General features: G+C 43.5%; 1 protein-coding gene and 1 long non-coding RNA gene across 5 annotated transcripts in view; one reads left to right on the forward strand and one right to left on the reverse strand.

The window, feature by feature from the left end:
• Window positions 1-24: 24 nt before the first annotated feature.
• On the reverse strand, window positions 25-2,981 carry LOC121098515. The gene is made up of 2 exons (XR_005831288.1): window positions 2,797-2,981; window positions 25-133 (listed from the first exon to the last, which is right to left on the reverse strand). It is a non-coding gene; the product is annotated as an uncharacterized LOC121098515 (long non-coding RNA).
• A 322-nt stretch (window positions 2,982-3,303) lies between these two features.
• USP49 (ubiquitin specific peptidase 49) overlaps window positions 3,304-19,818 on the forward strand; it is a 34,687-nt gene continuing 18,172 nt past the window's right edge. The window contains exons 1-2 of one of the 4 annotated variants that reach the window (XM_040616907.1): window positions 3,321-3,367; window positions 4,226-4,271. The gene's annotated coding sequence lies outside the window, so the exon portion shown is untranslated. Of the gene's footprint in view, window positions 3,368-4,225; window positions 4,272-13,024; window positions 13,109-19,818 lie in introns of all 4 variants that reach the window. The other 3 variants (XM_040616903.1, XM_040616905.1, XM_040616904.1) reach the window with 3 other exon arrangements.

Genomic DNA, 19,818 nt, shown 5'->3' on the forward strand with positions numbered 1-19,818 from the left:
TAGAGAAGGTCTAAGGACGTTTTAAAGAAGGGAGATTTGCAAAAAGGACAGTGGGTTCCTCGTGAAGAAGCGGTGTGCATCTTGCTTGCAGAAATATCCTTGGTTCCTTGCCAATACAGGAGTCTTGAAGAGTCTGAAGAGTGAGTAAAACAGAAATAGATTTCTCCTAAATGGATTTTTCCTTCTGAAGCAGTGGGGGAAGAGAAGCTGGTTTGTTACTTAATTTGCTGTCTGGTGGAGAACTAGTTATTTAGATGTGATCTCTTTGTGATTAGCATTTATACCTGTAAACCTAATTAACTATTCAAGTGCCTAGAGCTTTTAGTGTGGGCATTTAATAAATTTAATTGGTACTGGGTCCAGAAAGATCTGGTTAATGAGCCATAATAAATGGCATAATGTACCATAAGTGTGTTAGAAGTTCCAGCATGCTGAATGCACTGAATTTTAGCAACTCTTAGCTCAAGTTCATGACATGTGTGCTGACTTCAGTGGGACTATTAATTTCCAGTGATGAAAATTCAGTGAGAATCTGACCTGCTGTCGTTCCACACAGTTAAGTGCGGCTGGGAAAACTTAAGAAAACAAACTGTAGTCTTTGTAAGGATAGTTATTTCTGTTCTGCTTCCCATTTTAGGTCTTAAGGTTAAAAAAAAATACCATTTAATGATCAGATTAGTCATGCTGAATATTGCTAATGCTTTATTAATTCCCAAAAGATGCGTTCTGTAACCAGAGATGTCAAAACTCTGGTCACGTCTAAAAAACATAAAATGTGTGCTGGAATCTCTGGGGACTTCTGTGCTTTTATTAATACATTGTACTGTTCCTAGAGTAATAAAATGGGACCCCTCGAGCTACATTCTGCCTTCAATTACACCATTACAGCCGCTGACGTCAGTAGGTTTCCACGTGTGTAAAGATGGGTAGGATTTAGCCCTTTATGTCTTAGCAAAAATGTCTGTTGCTGTAACTGCATTCGGTGAGCAAGGGGATCAGCTGCCCCACATGAGGGGCTCCTTTTACTCTGGGGCTTTTTACTTTCTTGATGGACAAAATGACTGGTTTTCAATCTTATTAGCTGCAGTAATCCTCCTTATTCTGGCCCCCCCAGCATCAGTATGGCAGGTTAACATGGCTTCGAACATGCTGGTCTGCATCTTAACAAGTCTTCAGGGGGCTTTCAATTGTGTTACATTAATGGATTGAGCCAGTGTAATTGAAAACCACCCTAATTTTGCCTGTCAGGGCATGGTCTGGAAGGTTGTTTTCCTGTTGCTCCCCAGTGTTTTTGCAGAGAATGCAAGATCTAGAGGGAGAGGTGGCCAAGCTGTAGTCCTGTACCACTGTGGATCCTATTTTCTGCTTCTGCACCTTTCAAAATCCCTGGCAGTGTTGTTGCTTTCCATGAGTTGAAGCCTGACGTACAGGGGACTGAGGATCTTGGGGATGGGGGTCTCACCCTTGCATCGTTACAGCTTTCCCCCCTCCTAGCTCTAAGTAGAGGCTGGGTGATGTTACTGGGGTCACTAACACTTTGGTGGCAGAGAGTCCAAGTCTCACTGCCACCCTGGGGATGCTGCTGGCTTTTGTTCTGTTTTGTGCTGTGGCATTTTTTATGAGGAAGTACTTACATAGCAGCTGCACCCTGCTAAGCTTTACAAAGAGAGTGAGGACGTAAGAGCCTTACTAATCTTCAGTTTTAATTCTTAGCAGACACTGCAGACTGAGGGCTCATTGCAGTGGGGAGCTGTTGAGTTGAGAGGTGTGTGACTGGATTTCTGTGCAGGTACGGGTTCAGAACAGACCAGGCACTGGTCAGAAAGGGAGGGTGTAGAGAAGGGACAGCAAAGCTCACAGGAAGTGGAATTTGTGGAAAGCCTGGCTGGTGAAGGAGCTCACAAGGAGACCACAAGGCTGTGGAGTGTCCTGTTCTGGCAGAAGAAAGCAGGCTCCTACCTGTCGCAGTAAATTGCAGTGCTTTGCCTCAAAACTTACTGGGACGAGACCAAGGGGTAACATTTGGTCCTGTGCAAAGGAATCGTGTCTGTGACACTGCTGACCTGTGCTTCATGTCATCAGTGCTGCATAGTCCACAACGCCTTGCTTGCAGCCTTGTCCTGGCTCAGCGCTGCCCGGAGAGCAGGATTCAGCACTCCCTGGCAGGTCCCTGATGGTCCCTCTGAACTGTGAGTCGTCCCAGTGAGTTGTCCCAGTGGGTGCGGGTGACTCCCAAGGATGGCTGCCCCTTGCTGGTGACAGGCGTCTCCCCCCGGCCCCAGTGCTGAGACCCTTTGTCTCTAATAAAATGCGTTTTCATCCCCTCATGGCTCCTGCACTGTGGCGATGAGCGTGTGACCTAGGGGCCTTTTGAGTGACCTCTGGCAAAGGCCAGTATGGCTCAGGGGCCCTTATCTGTGTGCCATCCCTGGCCCTGTGGGGTGCCCCCCCCCCAGCCACCTCAGGGGCCATGTGGGGTGGCCCCCCCCCGCCACCTCAGGGGCCATGTGGGGTGCCCCCCCCCCCCCCCCCAGCCACCTCAGGGGCCCTGTGGGGTGCCCCCCCCCAGCCACCTCAGGGGCCCTATGGGGTGCCCCCCCCCCCAACACCTCTGGGGTTGTGTGGGTTCGCCCCCCCCCAAGTCACTTCAGGGGTCCTGTGGGGTGCCCCCCCTCAATCACCTCTGGGGTTGTGTGGGTTTCCCCCCTCCCCCAGTCACCTCAGGGGCCCTGTGGGGTACCTCCCACCCCTCAGCCACCTCAGGGGTCCTGTGGGGTGTCCTCCTCCCCCTGTTACCTCAGGGGCCCCGTGGGGTATCTCCCACGCCCCGCAGCCACCTCAGGGGACCCGCGGGAACGCGCCACGTCCCGCGCTGCCCCTTTAAGAGTCTCTTTGTCTCCGAAACATCCTTATTTACCCTCCTGTGACTCAACCAAACTTCAGCCTGGGATTCACAAAGCCTGGTACGTCACCGGCCGGGGCCGGGGCCGGGCAGTCCCCGCCTCTCGGCTCTGCCCTCCCGCTACTCGACCGTGAGCCATTGAAGAGCTCTCCCTAGCGGCTACGCGAAGCTCGTAAGCTTCGCCAGAGCTCTGCCTGCGGCTGCGTAGGCTACGCAAAGGGCGTCCGTCGGTGCGCCAGCCGCACCTTTAGTGCCAAGCTCGGCTTTACGGAATTGGCGTAAGCAGCGGCGCTGGCTGGCGGCGCGGGCCGAGGGGGAGGGCAAGAGCGCTGTGTGGCGTGCTCTCCAGCCAATGGCGAGGCAGGGCGGGCCGCGGCGGGCGGCCAATGGGCGGGTAGGGGGCGTGGCCAGCGGCCGTTGGGGTGTCTGGCGCTGGGTGACAGCTCGCGCGTGCTGATGATGGCGGTAAATAAAGGGGCCGGGGGGGGGGGGGGGGGCGGCGAGCTGAGGGGGCGAGAGGGGCGGGGGGGCTGAGGGGGGTCACCCCGCTGTGAGGCGGGGGCTGAGGGGGGCTTTAGCTCCCCCTCCTCCGCCACACACATACACACCCCCCTTTAAGGCCCCCACTGTGCGGTTGGGGGGCGCGGGGGGGCTGAGGCGGCCCGCGACCCCCCCCCTCGCCCCGGCGGCCGCCGCCTTTGTCTGCGGGCGGGAGCCCCGCGCCGGCCTCCCCGGCCCCGCAACTTTCCCTTTGTTGAGGCGCGGGAGCTGCGGGAGCGCCCCTCTTCACCCCCCCAGGATCGGGCCCTCCCGGGGGGGGGGAGGCGGGGGGGTGTCGCACAGCACCGGGGGTCGCGTCCCGCCGCGGGCCGTGGCCTTACTGCTGAGGGGGAGAGCTCCCTAAAACTGCCCTCAGCCCCTCCGTGCTGTGCTGGAGTGGGGGAGAGGACACAAAACTGAGGAAAATCCGTGCCGATTCCTGTTTATTTTTTTTTTTAATAAAAAAAAAATATCTGTGTGGGTCTTGTGCCTTGCCTGCCTGCAAAGGTCGGGAGCAGAAGTTAACGGGGGGGCTGGGGGGGGGGGCACCTCGGGTTTAGGTCCTGCCTCGGGGAGCAAAGTGTGCTTTAAAATCTTGCTTTAAACATCCCTGGAAGCCGAGGGGGTCGCAGCATTTTATATCCCCCCCCCGGGGAACGCTCAGATAGCCCAAGAAAATAACTGCTTGTGCCTGTAAGCCCCCACGGACGGGAGTCGGTTGTAGGAAAGCTGCTTATTTTAGGAAACGTGCCTGCTAATTGTGTTACGTGCAATTGTACGTAGGAAAAAGAAGCACGATCCGTGTGTCAGAACAGCTCCCGATCTCCAGGTACGGCCAGCGGGAGAATACGGACGCGTGATGAAAGCACCCCGTTATTTTGAAATACATTGAGGGAGGTGGGAAAAGTGTCTTTGCTTTTCAGAGCTACACTTGTACTTTTAGTCAGGGAACGATGCTGCGAGCTCTTGAAGTCGCTGTGCTCGTCTGGTGCGAAATGTTTTGAAATTTGGTCCTTTTATCCACTGTTGCTTCAGAGGAGATGCTGGCTGGAAGCTGAGGAGCGTGCGGTGAAAGATGTGATAGGCGCTGCGGATTCCTCAGCTCCAGCAAAACTCTAATTGACTTCAGTGGGAGCTTCTCCTGAAGTAATATCAACCATTCTGGTGTGAAGGCAAGGCAAAAAATAGGGACCAGATTAAAAGGGATGATAGGGAGGTGGGACTGGAAGCAAAAATAAGGTGTCAGGAAGGGGGAGGAAGGGGTGCTGTTGGTGGGGATGAGATCCAAGCTGCTGCTCAAGAAAAGGAAACGCGTGGCTGGGACGTGAGAACGAGGACAGGAGCAAGAGCTGCAGGAGTGGGGAGGATGCAAGTGGGTAAATCTGTGGAATTGCGAATATAAAAACTCTTGTGTGGGTGTGAACGCTGTAGATTAAACTTGCCCTTGGATTAAATGAGTGTCGCTCTTGCCAGAAGTATCTGGAGTTGCACCCTGTCTATAGCCAGCAGTAAATGTAGGGCTGTTGCGCTGATTTTTTGCTGCTCTGCCTTTGGCAGCTATGCTTGGGGGTTGCTGTTGTTTAACAATTGTCAGATATGTTGGTATGATGTTAAAAAAAAAAAAAAAGAGAGGTCAGCGAAAGCATTTGGTGTTGGTTTTAATTGCTTTGAAAATAGGTTAGGTGCAAATATTTGAAAATTATGTGCCAAACATGAGCAGCATTTGAAGTCTCTGAGCTAGGCGTGCTTTCAAACACCAGGCTGCAAATGGTAAATGCTTGTTTATTTTTCCCCTAATCATTCTCCCTATTAATATGAGCTGACTTCAAGTGAAAAGGGTGTTTTGAAGTTGGCAGCTTTTCAGGTCTGGAATAATTCTTGGGTCTTGCGCAAGTTCTGTTTGTTACAAAGAATTTTGCTTATTCAGGAGCAGGGCTTAACAATAGTCGCATATGCAACGGTTTATAGACTGTTACAGCTAGTAAGTCAAAACTGGGGATTTATTTAGCTGTTGTGTGTCCAAAGATCGTTAGTAAAGAATCTGTCGCTGCAGTTCCCGCGGAGATTCAGATTGCATGTGGTACAAAGCCTTGTGGTCGACAAGACACGCTGAAGGCCTGTAAGAATGGAGAAATTGTGAATAAGCCTTATGTGCTGCGGCTTGCAAAATGAAACAGCGCTTGGTCTGATTTGTATTTGGATTGGTAAACTCCAAGGGAATGGCAAAGAATCTATCTTTCGTGTGTTGTAGTTAATCATGGAAATACTGCTGACGGGGAAAAAAAAGGGCACGTTTAGCTTGGTGTATCACCTCTCTGCTTCTGAGTGTGAAAGCCTTGAGTGCAGTTTTTTGCTGCAGTGGATTTCTTGTGACTAATCGTAATCCTTTGCTTGGTGTTTGCTTGTTTGCAGCATTCTGTCCACATCAGACATCACAGGTTGTTTCCTTCAGTCCTAAAATACACTTACTTGTTAATTGGGTTTTTTTGACAGTAGTTACTGTTTTGTCTCAGCTCCTAAGTACAAGTGACGAGAATCACTTTCTCTGGTGGCAAAGGTGGTATAAATTATGATTGTCTTTCAAAATCCTATTTTTATTGGCCTTTTTTTTTTTCTTTCATTAGCTATTTTTATACTGAAATTTCTTAGGACTTCTGCTGGGACTCATAAAGTGAAATTTAGTGTTTTCTCAGCCCTTAGAAGATGTTAGTGGATAGTTTTAAAATAGCTAATAAATGAAAATACTACAAAATTCAGTTTCTGTCTTACAAGGTCTGTGTGAATTCTTTCACATGCATTTTTTGCTTTGGGGAAGTGTGAAAGGGTTTCTGAAGTTGACTTCAGCTCTGAGTCAAAACAAAACTAAGGTTGTTTTGAAATTGCTCATTGGAAATTATTAGAGAGATACTAAGATAAGTTCTTTGAAAACTTTGCCTATAACTGGGCGTAGCAATTCAGATCAAAATGGGGGAGAAGGAAGCTGGGGTAGTTCTAGCGACAGCTCGCTCGGAGCTGCATGGTGGGACGTGCTCCCAAAGATCCCCCCAATCCTTTATTTTTGTAGGAATCCTCTCCAGTGGGTGAGAAACACTGGAAGTTTCTCACTTTGTTTAACAACCTTTGTGGTTTTCATCTTGAATATTTCATCAAGGGTTGGTTTTGTTGTTGGTTTGGTGTGTGTTTTTTTTTTCCTTTGGGGAATGAAACCTTCAGAGATGTTCTCCTCTCAGCAGCCTGTTGTTAATTGCTCAGTGTATAAACACTTCACCTTTCCTAAACACTTAACCACAAGGAACAGGCTGTTGAGTTGATGCGGGTAGGTTGTATAGAAAAAAGCTCCCCCCCCCCCCCCCCCCCCCTTCAGTGTCAGTGAATGGAAGACCATCCTCGTTAGCATGAAACCCTTAACAAATCATTGCTCTGGAGTATACTGAGCAAATTCAACAAACTGTTTAACAGGAACCACTACCATTTCAAAACCCGATGTATAGATCAGAATGTCTCAGTTGTTTGTTCGCATCTCCGTGTACACCAATGCTAATGCTCTTCACTTTTGTTTTTATTAGACTTTAGATCAAAGATGGCTCATGCGAGGCTGTTAAGTCGTATGTGGCTTGTGAGCCATTGAATTACAGCCCCAGCATGCAGGCTTCATCACGTAACTGGCAGCAGAGCTACGGAGCAGCTATAACATGCCACTGAAACAAAAAAGATTAAAGTGGGAGTAAGGGGAGAGAAGGTAAAAATGGAGGTGGAGATTCTGTCCTTTGCCAGCGTTGCAGGGAAATAATTTCTAAGTGCTCTAAATCTAATTATTTGTATATTTGCAGTAATACGTATCATCGTGTATTGAGGAAAATGCAGATTAAAATGCGCACTCTATTACACTGCATTCTGCAGGTTTTGAAAGGAAAAAAATCCCTTTTTTTGCAGCAGGTTAAGAAGTGAGTTAGTATCTTTACAGATGTAACATAGGTAGAAAAAATAGACTTGGCTGCTTTGTGTTAAGTGTTGTTAATTAGCTTTTTGCTTACGAGATGGTAATGAGTGCACATTAACTATTACACCTCCAATACATTACAAAGATCAGTATGAAATCTCAAAAAATGGCAAACTTTTTGGGGCATACCTTGAGATTTTTTTAAAGAAGGCTCACTAGGTAGGTTCCTTTAATTCGGTAATTATAATGTAATTCACTGAGAAGGTTGTCCTTTTAAGAACTTTACTGAGAAAGTAGAAGAAAAATACAGGCAGCTATCTGAAAAACAGGTTTTTTTCCTTGTTCCTCCCCACAGTGCGCACACTTGCTTTCTTACCTCGCTGCCTTGGCTGTATAATTCAGCCGCATTTTCAAATGAAGACAGAAAACTTGAATGCGTGAATCTGACAGCTCAAAGTTAGTATGAGTGCATTTGAAATCTATCCTCCGTAACATGTCAGTCATGACGAATGTACTCTTTAAAAAAAAAAAAAAATCTAAGGAGATGCTTTTTCAACGTTTTGTAACTTTGCTAGCTGAAATGCAAAAGGGTGCTTTAGCCAGAGCAAAAATCACATACTCAGACACAGGAATCCCTGCAGAAGGTTGGAATTACTAAATAACTTGCTCCATTTTGGTCTTTAAAAGAAAATAATAGTTTGGCCTATTATAGTATACTTTGTTGTGTAGTATATGTCACAAAAACTTTTACACTCAACCTCTAACTAAGCATACTGAAAAAGAAACTACAAACACACACCCCTGGTGAAGCCAGTGACGGTTTTGAAAGAACCAATTTAATGGAGAAAAGCTTTAGTGCATTTATGTTCTTTTCAGGCTTTTCAGTCAAACCATGGAAGATCAAGTCAAGAGTTATGGGCCACAGCTGTGTTCCTCCATTGAGATCTTCTATAGGACATCAGCTGAGCTGATTAAGAAATGGTGACCACAGCTCCATTCCCTTATTCGCTCTGAAAAGCAAATCCGTCCACTTGATTGAGAAGCATTGCCTTGCAACCATATTTTCCCATTCACTTTCAGTGGGCGGCTTAGATTTGATTAAGAAATACTGTCCTATAATTACATTCTGTCCCTCTCTCTCATGCTATGAAAAGCCTCTGAAGACAATTCAAGGTTTTGAACTTTAAATAAAAACGGTACAGGAGGAGGGTCTTTGCAGCCTGGCTAGGTGGGTATGCAGATGAAGTGATAAGTAGCTTTTAGCTGGAAATACTAAGAGTATCCTAAGAAGGGCAGTCAATGCTGGCTTGTGTTTCTGTACTGCTGCGGCTTTGTTCCCCACTTTCCTGGAAAGGATCAGTGTCTTTAAGCCTGACTCCGTTCCAGTAAGTTTGTCACAAGCGTGCTTTCCTTTTCTTCAAACAGAGAAACTGTATTTTATATTAAATCCTTTCTTTCTTTTGGTGTGATGGGGACCCATTTCGTCTCTTGCCTGGTGCTGAAGCTAACTTTACTCACTAATGTTAGATAGTTTAGAATCTCACATTATGTTGTATATTAAATGTGTTCCAGCTGAATAACAAGTGCCTTGTGTATTAAGAAGATACAGAGATTTGTGGCTGACTTCTAGCTTGAACGTTATCTGCATAAATATTGAACTATAGTTGATCAGGACAAATGATTTTTTTCATACGCTAAACTTTAGCAAATGCAGTTTAGCATGAATGCCTGCCCCCCCCTGCCCCTGCAGATCTGCGTAGCTTGGTGAAATGAGGAGCTAATGTCTTTGACTAATTGGGGATTGCATTTATGTTGGCTGTGGAGTTTTAATACTTGACAATAGTTGGTTTTTCTGGGTGGAGGCAGAGATCTAAGGATTGGTTTAGACAGACATGTATTGCATGTATCTATAGATGTCTTGCTAGAACCAGACAACATGATTTGCTTTTGGGTGCTTATGGGTTTTCCAGTCATTAACAGTGAAAAACGATACGTTCTGGTTTGGAGATTGCAGCTGTAGTGTGATCCAGAGGGCTGCTTAAAGATGAATTAACAGAAACTTGGATTGTGTGTTACTTAAAAAGAAAAACACGTCATCTGATGGGGATGTAAATCGGCGGTTGGCTGCTTGGGCTGGGGAACCAAGGAGATCTGTTGCCTGTAGCTGTCAGAGTGCAACTAAACTGTATAATTTCAGTGTCACGCTCCTGGAGGAGTGATGCCTCCAGCTCTTCCACCCAGTGACCTTCGTTAGTAGTTGCAGGGTGGTTTTGGTTTTGCTTCTTAGGGGAAACTTTCTTTCCTCCCTGTCCCATCATTATCTCCCCTCATGGAAACACAGAAGGCAAAAGCAATGAATTAAGGCAGCTTGTTGAATCAAGCTGGCTCCCATCTAATTAAATGGGGAGAGTGATGGCTAAAGATCTCCACCCTCTGCCAAGAAACAAAAGTATGGGGAAAGACTGCTCCTTGCTTTCCCTACTGATGCTGCCGAAGGGAATGTCAGGAGCAGGACATGAAAGGATGCTTCTTCAGATACCTGCGTAGTGGCTTCTTCTGTGTTAACTTTGTTGGTGTGTAGTAAAACTGCTGATGGCATGGAAATGGTCAGCGTCATATTTGGAATATTTCATGTAAGAACACACCATGCTTAAATGTATGATTGCTGCTGTATGGGAGAGCTTCGCTGCTTGTCTCTGGAATTGGTGGTGTTTTTGGCACCTGGAGAAATGTAATGGGAACAGAAGCATCACACTGGGTACAAAGGAGCAGGTTGATCTGGGTAGCTGTTTCTCTCTAAGGAGAAAAAAGGGCTGGGTTTTTTTGATGTGCTTAAAACCCACACAAACATGAAAAACATGTTTTAATTTTAAGGACAAGTATTTTAGACTTATTAATCGTTCTGGGAAAAAATCCATGTAAAACTCTGCTGTTCTTTAAAAAAAAGAAAAAGTTAAATCAGCAAACTGTTTATTCACTGGAGTTGTGAGAAAGAGCCCTTAGTTTGGATTTAATGATGTTTAATCATTCTTTCAAAAATACAAAGGAGGTACTAAAAGCTGTTCAGCTAAGCTTTAAAGAACTAATAGCTGTAACTCAGATTCAAAAGTGATTTAGTTCCAGAGGTAAGTCTATAATCCTACCAGTCATGAGTTAATCTGTCATCAGACTAAGACTAGAAGCAAATCTGTTTAACTAAGAATAGTTAATTCACCTGAATGAGAGCAAGGATGAAGATCATTCTCACAAGAGTTAGTTTATTTTGAGAAAATGTAATATTTGCGATTGTGAAAATAGCAAGTGTTTTTCAAAGGTAGACTGAAAAATTCTGCTTTGACATTTGCACTGCTCTTTTTTTTTCTGAACTTTTCAGGATGGTTCAGTAGTGTGGCTGCCTGACCTGCCTTAACCCCCAGTTTTTGGACACTGTGGAAGTGAGTGAGTCAGTGCATAAGAAAGATAATACCCCGTTTATTGTAGCATTGGAAGGTTTTAGGACTAGCTTTTTGAGGCACAGGTTTGTGGCGTCAAAACCAAATTCACCTCTCCCTCTTCTCTTTGCTTGTTCTGTTGTCGTTTTGTCTCAAGACAAATTGATGTGATGAACTCTAACCTCTTAGTAGGGTAACTTATTAAAATAACAGATGCTATAGAATTGGGCCTGAGTTGATCTTCAGTTCTTAAGGAAGATTAACAACCTGATATTTTGCAAATCAAGTTCCCATTTCCTACCTCGTTCTGTTACGTCGCTATGTTGTGGTGAGGACAAAGGCACTACTCAGATATTGCCTGTAATTTCTCAAAAAGGATTTCAGCCAGAACAGGATTCATAATATGCAAATTAGGAATAATTCCGGTGGGGAAGGTGCATTTGAGCAAGTGAAATTGTTCCTTACGTACCAGAGAATAGAAGCTTGTGTGTCAGCTGGCAGGCTGGACGTAGGGAAGGTTGAGGCTGAAAATACTCTTCTTTAGTGTTATTAGTGCTACTTTTTAGATCTCCTTTTGCACACCTAGCAAGAGGAGGGTTTGCTGTACAGGTTTTTACGCAGGCACAAAACAGGCACATCAATTGAGCAGAGGAAGGGGACATGTAAATCTCTAATTCTTTGTTGACAAGAAAACGGAGAAGACCTTGGTCGAGCCCAGCAGCCCAAGGGAAGGCTGGCTCAGATCGTTTGCTGCTCCTAGAGCTGAGGACATGGCAGCACCCTCCCGTACAGGGGTGTGGGCATGCTTATGGGTCTTATACGGACAAATACTGTTGAGCATCTTGGGCTGATGTCTGGGTTTTGTTGGTTAGACAAATAAAAAGACAGAAGTCCTTGCTGCATTTGAATAAATTGGTCGCTGTGATTTACTCTGTTTACCAGTCAACAGCGTTTATTAAAACCCATAGACAATTTTCTAGCTGCTGTTCAGTTTCACTCGCTTGGGGTTTTAAAAGACCTCGGAGTGGTTGATTGGCAAGTGAAGGAAAAGAAAATGATGGAGAGGTGTGCCGAAACCCTTCGTTATTTTCGTCTTGTAATCTCTGCTCCTCAAACACATCGAAGGCACCTTTCCTGCTTAAAACATAGCAAAATGTGACTGTGGAATACTGTACTTACATTTAATACTATTTGCCTATTCATTATGGCTGTGAAGATAATAAGCCACAGCCTGCTGGGGTTGTCTTGTTCTTTATTGCTTCAGTAGATGGCACTGACATGTTCATTTGACTGATTGCTTTATGTGTTGTATCAGCTGTGATGTTGTTTTAGATTAGTTAATAGTCTGTCTAAGATTTTGCCAAGATGAATATGAATTAAAATGGGGGAGGAAGAACAGCAGAGGACTACCCATAACTTAACAAGTATTCACTCTCTGGTATAATCCGTCTTTGTGTCTGTCACAAAGAGATTCTCGAAGAGGCTGTTAGTCTGCTGCTGGGTACCAGGGCTGTTAAATTGATCTCTGCTGCAGCCGGCAGTTTTGTGTGCCTGAGCAGCGGCAAGAGGATTTTCTGATGTGCTGGAGCTAGAAAACTTCACCTCGTACCTGTGCAGTGAAAGGCTTTGGGTTTGGTTTGTTCTATTAAAATTGCGTGTCTTTTGATCAAGAGTAATCAGTTTTTGCAGATGAGGGGGGAACGGAGCAAGGTACTATCAGTCAAGATGTAACCGGTTCTGACCTTGCTAAATGAAGCTCTTTGCCAGCAGTGGAAAGTTATGTTTAATTTTGTTGATGTTATTGTGAAGGCAGGTGGAAATTGTGTAGAATCTTCCCTAGCAGATGTTGAGTGTGGCTTTTAATGTTTTTAATGCATAACGTCTGAACTGTTGCTGTGAACCTCAACTCTGAATGTGTTGTTTACGTGACAGTTGATGATAAATGTGATATATGCTGAATGTAAAAAATGATGCTTCAAAAGCATGGTCAAAAGAAATAATGGTTTTGGCATTCTGAAAAAATGTTGCTTTTTGGCTGCATTGTAGTAGGCCACAATTAAAAGGAATAATAAGGCAGGGAAAGTAGGGACACAAGAAGATCATCTCCTCTATTCCTGCTTTGTTAGGCCACGTTGAAATATAACATGGCTTGTTTTGTTTAACATGTACCTTGTTAATTATTCTTAAACTGCCTTGTTCACTTGTGCGCAGGTCCTGACCCGTGAATACATAAGCACGTACACTATCCATTTGAGCAGTCTTACTAAACCTGAATGCGTGCCGAATTGGGCAGTGGTAAGTGTGAAAGGAATTAAAACAGACATCAGTTTAGTATGAATCCCACCAGTTTGGGGATGGTGTGGTATAAAAAACTGAATTTGCAGATAGTGGATATTGATGTAGCACTCTGGTGGCTACATCTGCCACTAATTTTGCACCCATTAAAGCTCTTTTACTGTCTGCGCTGGCAGAGAGGGTTTTCAGGGGCAATGTTCAGGGGCAAATGTGTAGAAAGACTTTAAAACACTATGGCATGTCCCTGATGTTGGCACAACTATGGAAATAGAATTCATTGGGAATTCATGGATTCTATAAAGCTGGTTGCTTGACCCATAAAGTGAAATTATTACTTTATATTGGGCAGTTAGCATCTACTTTCAGACTGTCCTAATGCAAAACATTTTTTCCTGTTTGGTAAGTCAAATTGTATGCGTTTACTGTAATTGCTTCAGGCTTCTACAGTTGTAAGTACCAGTGGAATTACTGCGTTGACTCTTTCCCTTTTGGAATGGTTCACTAGGACTAGAGGAAATGCTGTGAGTTGTTTTAATGTAGAGCAAGTGCCTCTTTTATACAGCGCTTCCATATCGTGTTTCCTAGCTTATTAACACTTCAAAAAGCCAAACCAAATATAAAACTCGGAAGCCTATGAAAAGAAAGGGGAGGGCAGGATTTTATGTGTTGCAATAAATGAAGAAACATTAACTTCTAGAAGGCCATGAACTAAGAAGTATATAGCATTTTAATAATGCTTTTTAACATCCAGGGTCATTATATAGTAACTTACCACATTTTCAGGGAACTGTAGGACGTGTATCTCTGTTTGTTTGTCTTACAGTGACCTTAAAGAATAAATAGTATTGGTTGTGTTGCATATTGAAAAGTTACTGTTAAAGCTAAGGTCGGAAGGTGAAAATTGAGAATACAGGTAGCCAGGGGCTTTACCTGAGGTTTTAGTCACTTATTTTTATTCATCTCTTGCACTTGGGTGAGAAACAGTGTGAGTTTAGCTTAATAAGAATATTCATATTTCATCTTTAAAATACTTTAAATTTTAAAAACTTCCAAGTTTAAACTTGCATGGCTGGAGAATTTGAATGGCAGTGTAAATAATGGAATAGCTAGTTTCTAAGGAAGGCTGTATTAAAATGCTTTGTGAACTGAAGAATTTAACCTTCTTTTTGCCTTTCTGTGATTATTTTCAAATCATAAACTGCTGGATCCATTCCGGCTGAACACTCTCTTGTTTAAGAGGATCTTCATCGGGAAGGAATGTGGATAAAAGACACATGCACATTTGCAACTATTTGTTGGCCTGTATAAAGTATGAATTATTGCTCTTTGAGGATGCAGGCAGTGTGAAGTCTTTTGTTTTAGTCATAAATTTATTCTAACCAAACAAAAGGAGTTTGGTGGTTTTTCTGACTTCTTGGAGTTTGCCAGCGAGCCTCTCTGGTAAGTAGAGAGAGCATTTATCTGCAGAAAGGTTGGTTTGGATAGTATAGCTAAACCAGATCACCACACACTGTAACAGCAAAAAAAAAGGTAGGATGAGGTTATTTTATCTGTTCCAGGCATTGACTAGCTTTAGGAATAGGGACTGGGGAACATTGCACGTTCTTTCCAGTTTTGATCAGTATAGACAGGTTAACAGCACGTTTCAGTTTATGTGAGGCCTTAAATCTAAGTCCACCGGTCATATTTAAAGCAGTCTCGGAGATGTTAAAACTTTTTTCTAAAGTACTCAAAATTCCAGAGTTTCAGGAAAAAGAGAAGTTTTTTCATCCTTGCTCCTTGCCTGGGGCTCCATTCCCTGAGCACTGAATTCAGCTTGAGCAATTTATCTGATTAATTTGGCGGTTAGATTGCTAGCCTGTAAATGTCTCCCCCCCGCACCCCACCCCCCTTCTCCTACTTGTAGCTGCCTGTGCATTGTGGTAATGGGATCTTAACACCTCTAATTCATAGGTTTGGGACATTTACATCTGTCAGCTGATGCAAAACATGAAGCAATTGCTTGTCTTCTCTCAGTTATCCCCCTGAATCTGTGAACTGAACTTCATAGGGAGGGTGAGCAGTTTTTGCAGGTGGGTTAGTGTTAGGGAAAAATTGGGGCCCGGTGAAACCTTGGGGTTTTTGCTGTTGAGTATGAAATGTTTGAAGCTAATTGCAATCAATACATTGTAGTGTCTGTGCTCTTTGTTGTACTCTAAAATAAGATACAGACCAACACCCACCAACTTTCATGTTGCTTCCCAAGATGATTCAGAGAACCAAGTCCTGCAGAAGTCACGTTTAGTCCCATTGAGGATGCCAGTGCAGGAAATAGGATTTTCTTAATCCTCGTGCTTTTGAGTACTTTGGGTTTTTTGAGGTTTTGGGGTTTGGTTGGTTTGGCGTTTTTTTTTTTTGCAATGACTGACTATTTGAAAACTGATTCCTGAGATTCTGGGTATGAGCCTAGAGCAAATTTTTTTACAGCACAGTGTGAGCTCCCAGAAACAGTTCAACATTGACATAGTTATAATTAACTTAAAGGAGTTAGTAAAACAGAACTTGCTGTGGAAGTTGGCAGGAAAGTCACATTTTCGTCAGGCTCCTTTGTGATTATAGCTTCAGAGTCAAGAGCATGGTGGGGTGTGTGGGGTCCTCCAGCGCCTGTACTGAACGGCTGAAGCCAGCTGAAGTCCTTTGAGCTTGTTATGACTCCTGCAGGACACCGGCCACCTTCCAGGCACGTGCGAGTGGGATGTTTCAGGGTTTGGTAAGCTTTGCATTCAGGTGGAGCATGTTGGTGTGTCAGAGCTCTGGCTGGGTGGGGAGGTTGATGCTCGAGGAGTGGGCTGGCCAGGAGGGAGGTGGGATCGTGACCACTTTTGCTGTCACCGCTCAAGTCTCCTGTCTTATTTGTCGGTCTTTTTCAGTCATGGCTTATTCACGTATTCGCAGTCACTATTTAATTTTGCTTTGCTTGCCTTTTCAAAGAAACACGGAATCCTGAATCATCTGTAACTCTTCCTTGTGTGTTTTCCTTTTTTTTTTTTTTTTTTTTTTTTTCCCCTTTGTCAGCTGTGTTAATTTGCCTGTAACTAACTTGATAGTATGTCATCCTGGATAGAGGGAATCCAGCAATTGTAGGATATAAAGCTGACAGTTTTCAAGAAAATATGCTTTCAGAATAATTGAAAAAAAAAATCTCTAGGGCTGTTGTTACTCTTTGGAGATGCAATTTGAAAGTCTAAAACCAGCAGGGTTTGCACTAGAGGAGTAAAGGGGGAAACCCATTGCTGCCTGAGCAAGCCACTGGCTCTTTGGAGAAAGAGAAACAGAAAGAGCTTCTTGTGTGTTTTCCTGCGTTCTTTGCTCCCGTTACTGAGTGAGTAGCTCTGGACCGTGCAGTGACATTGTGAGGACAGAGGGGAGGGTACCTGTGACGTGGTAGCGTGTGTGGTGACATTCGCTCGTTCGTGCAGCAATTCCTTTTCTCTAACGGAATATCAATTGCAGGAGGTTTTCTGTTGGAAAAAGCACCGTTGCTAGTGGCTTTGAGAAGCAAATACAGGATTTTGCTGGGAGTACGTACACAGACGGCTCTTGCTTGCAGAGGAACGTGAATGTCTTGAGCAGGAAATTTTTTTCACCATCTTCTGTGTAGCTCAGATTACTTGTTTTCATTAGACATCTGGTTGAATAATTGTTTCCTCACAAATGAGTACATTAAAATAATCGGAGGAATAAAGTTTTTTAGTAGTTGTATGCAATTTTTAGATATATATTCCTCTCTGATATCTCCTTATTTGCATTTTTGAGTATTTGCAGCAGGATAGAAATTCTACTCTAGAGCTGCACGTAACAAATGAATTATTAGGAGAGTGGAAGGTGATTGCTTTTTTGCATCCAAGGTTTTTAAACCTATTTGATCAAATGCAGTATATTTGTGGAGGATATGTAGTTTTGATGGAAACCAAGAGTATCTAAGGATATTGGTTTTTCCTACAGTGTTTTAAAACAAAATGAGAAGGAGGGGGGGAAGCAGCAAACATGCTTTATTTAAAGTAGTACCAGTTCCCAACGGACTGGTGAAATGCTGCTGTGTTTCACTTTCGCTACTCCCAGGAGAGGAAGGAGTGAATGAAAGAATCGTTCAGTCTGAGCTTCCCACCTGTCCCTAAAGATGATTTCCAGACTGCAGCTAAAGGAGTTTGTGTCAGTACTGAAGATACTTGTTCTGGAATCAACTCTTGGACAGATGAAAGATGCATCTAGTTTCCAAGGCTAAACATCTAACACCTTTCTTGATCCCTGAACTTTTCTTTCTACTTTGTGCACATTTATTTAGAAAAAGAAAGTAGCTAGTGTCAACAGATCTGTACAGATGTCTTTAATCAGTTTCCAAATGTGTAACAATGGTACAAAGAAACATAATAAAGTCATGTGTTTTATTTTAACACTCTTTTAGGGTCAAGAGCCAAATTGTTTCTGCTGCATTTGGTTCTTGAAGCTGTTATAGGATCTTGCCATAAGTTTTTTCAGAATTATGAGCCATGCAAGGAAAGAAAGTAGGATTTAACCCAGTGTTTAAACATTGAGTGATTTGCAAGAAGAGAATTTTTCAAATTGTCTCTAAAACAGTATTGGCTAAACTATTTTCATTTTATTTCCTATTATTTTATTTCAGTTTTCACTCCTCTTTCGTTGCATTGCAATGCAGCTCCACACTTCTGGTACTTCTTCTTCATGCAGAGCGATTAAGTTGTTCCTCTTCCCCTCTTTTCCTTCCCCCACCCCTTATCTGGAAAAGAAAATATCTATGTATGTGCGAAAGGACGAGTTTATAGATACTTCTTAAAATGAGATCCACCTGGATGGAAAAAGAAAAATTGTCAAATCAAGAAATAAACCTGATACACTGTAATTGCAAGGGGAACAGGTCTGTTTGTTTCCAAGACCTTAAAATGTAACGTGTTAATTCTCCATCATTAAACTCTCTTGTTGCTCATGGCTTGTCACATCAACCACATAAACTTGTCTTTAGTTGTTGCAGTATCTTAAATAGCTGCAGCCTTGTAATCTTTGCAAGGTTTGTTTTCCTCCTTGTGCAACTGTTTACAGGTTCTGACTCATCTTTGTGTTTTCCTTTAATCATAGCTTTGTAATTTCTCCTGTTAGAGTGTTCTTTTTATTCCTGCTAGTAGGTTGTGGCAAGGTATTTGTTCACGTATGTAAAAGAGAGGAACAAATTTTGTTCTTAGTCATGTGCATATCTTTTGATGACTTATTTAGTAGTCTGTTTGAGTGTGGGGTGTCAGGGCTGAACCTCCAGCTGCCTTTTAGTACATGTGTTGCATAATGTGAGAGAACCGATTTTCATTTATTTTTTTTTTTAATGGAAGGGCTCAAAAACGTGAGTCAGTAACAGGCATCTTTCATGTGGAGAAGCTCCGCTGGCGCAGCAGCCAGGTGCATGGAGGGCGAGCTTACTGCGCGCTGTCATGAGCGATGCTGATACTCCGGCAGCCTGCTCTGCCTTCTCGGCTTTTGACATGAAAACCATGCTGATGAAAAGCAAGAGATCTTATTTGAGGAAGTTGAAAAGATGTATCATTTAAGCAGTTTGGGTTAAATAAACACCATTTCTTTCTAATTTGCAGAGCAGCCGAATGTGTATGGTATTAGAGCTTAGATATGCAAGGGAAGTATCCATAGATACCTAAGGAGAAACAGGTGGGGAATATCACATGCAGTATCAAAGATGCTTTTGTGCTGAGAATTACTGGATTAAGGTGTAACAAAGCTGCTTTGTTAACTGACCAGCGTTGTTAAAATCTCTTTCCTTTTTCAAACAGGAAATCTTGCTGGCCCACACAGGAAAAGCAAAAGCAGTTGACAAAAGGCTTGTAATTTATATACTGACAGCCTACTTCATTGTTAAACACGATTCTTTAATGCACTGTATCTGGTGTGTGATTGATTTCCTTGTAGCCTGTTACCCAGCTGAAACTAGCAACGTACAGCATTGTTTCTTCTTCCTTGGAAATTGAGGATAAATTCAGTGTTCTTTGAAAAGTATTGTGTCCTAAGACGTTGCAGAGCTGGTGAGCAACTGCACTTGGCAGCTGTTTAATTGATCTCTAGAAAATTGTATTTATAAGGCCCACTTTTTGTTACATGGTACAAATCTCAGATATGCTGGTGAGACTCAAGGGTTAAATTCCCAACACTGTCGCATATGGCAGTGAGCAGAATCACAGATGTTGATGATACAACATAATTAGTATTCTTTTATGTAAATGAAGGCTGTCAATGTTACCATAGTGTCTATACTCTTTCAAGCTGGAATCTACGCCACTTGGTCTCACCAAAGCTAGACAGGATTATTCCACAATTTGCTATCAAGACCTGAGCAGAAAAATAAAGAAGAAAGAGGGGAAAAAAGGTCAGGGAGGAAGGTGAGAGGAAGGTGGGAAGGGGTGTTTGCAATGTGGAAAGAGGAGATCAAATGAGTCCTTTGTTTAGTGTAGGATTTCCGAAAGTGCCTTTCCAGGTCCTGGGATTTGTGAGTGAGCGAACACAGCCCAAAGGAGAAGTGTAGTGATTTTTGAACTGGTTTAAGTATACGACTAAAATAGTTTTTTCAACACTGCAGAATCACTCTGTGGAGATGAATTCTGAAGTGGCCACTTGTGTTTTAATCTGAAGTAGAGAAGAGTTAAAGAACAGGAGAG

The sequence above is a fragment of the Falco naumanni genome, chromosome 17, assembly GCF_017639655.2.
Source record: "Falco naumanni isolate bFalNau1 chromosome 17, bFalNau1.pat, whole genome shotgun sequence".
Taxonomy (NCBI): domain Eukaryota; kingdom Metazoa; phylum Chordata; class Aves; order Falconiformes; family Falconidae; genus Falco; species Falco naumanni.